Source organism: Sinocyclocheilus anshuiensis, unplaced genomic scaffold, assembly GCF_001515605.1.
Source record: "Sinocyclocheilus anshuiensis isolate Anshui unplaced genomic scaffold, SAMN03320099.WGS_v1.1 scaffold940, whole genome shotgun sequence".
Taxonomy (NCBI): domain Eukaryota; kingdom Metazoa; phylum Chordata; class Actinopteri; order Cypriniformes; family Cyprinidae; genus Sinocyclocheilus; species Sinocyclocheilus anshuiensis.
This window is the reverse complement of record NW_015549620.1, coordinates 524,917-525,649: the sequence shown is the minus strand read 5'-3', so window position 1 is coordinate 525,649 and position 733 is coordinate 524,917. Positions and strand designations below refer to the sequence as shown.

The 733-nt window shown below is 37.0% G+C and overlaps 1 protein-coding gene across 1 annotated transcript in view; it reads right to left on the bottom strand.

Annotated features, from left to right (window-relative positions):
- The window catches only part of skila (SKI-like proto-oncogene a), a 40,211-nt gene that overhangs the window by 2,774 nt on the left and 36,704 nt on the right, over positions 1 to 733 (bottom strand). The window lies entirely within an intron of this gene.

Sequence of the window (733 nt, the reverse complement as noted above, 5' to 3'; positions counted from 1 at the left end):
TTGACTTTGGAGTAAACATTTATTTTGAATCTTGTGATTAAAGTATATTTCATATAAAATGCCCAGAAGTTTCAAACATTATTTTTAATATCACAAACAGGAAATTACTCGCATAATACAATGAAACGAATAACTGTATAGGTCTACAACTAAATTACACAAGATTAATGTTTATAAAATGCTTAATATGTCATTATAAAATGCATACATACATAAAGTATGACGTATCGTGTGTAATAAAAGCAAATTACCCCTTAAAAACTGTAAGGTGGCGCTACTCTGTTAAAAAAATGTAAGCTCCGCCCCTCACTTCCGGTTCTGTGGCTGCGGTTCTGTGGCTGTGGTTCTGAAACTGCTGGTGCTGCGGGTCTGCAGCTGGATACTATTGCACACAGCAGGAAGGAAACACAGGGAAAATATATATTCCAATACTGTCTCTCGCAGTTATATCGTTGGGTAATTATACTGTATATAAAATGCGGGCATCAGGGAGCCGCTATTAATCTGCTTTCGAATGCACGATCACTTTTTACTTTCACTTTCGAGATTTGCGATCGCACGTGCTCTGTGTAAACTTAAGCGGCAGTACTTACCACATTTTACAAGATCAGATGCTTGTCAGTGGTGCTCAGTATCTGTAAATTATTCGCCATCATCCTCAGTCATCTCTCTTTACTCTGTTTATGTGGTAAGTGAAATTTTATGTACTGTAATGTAACAGGCAACCGATACA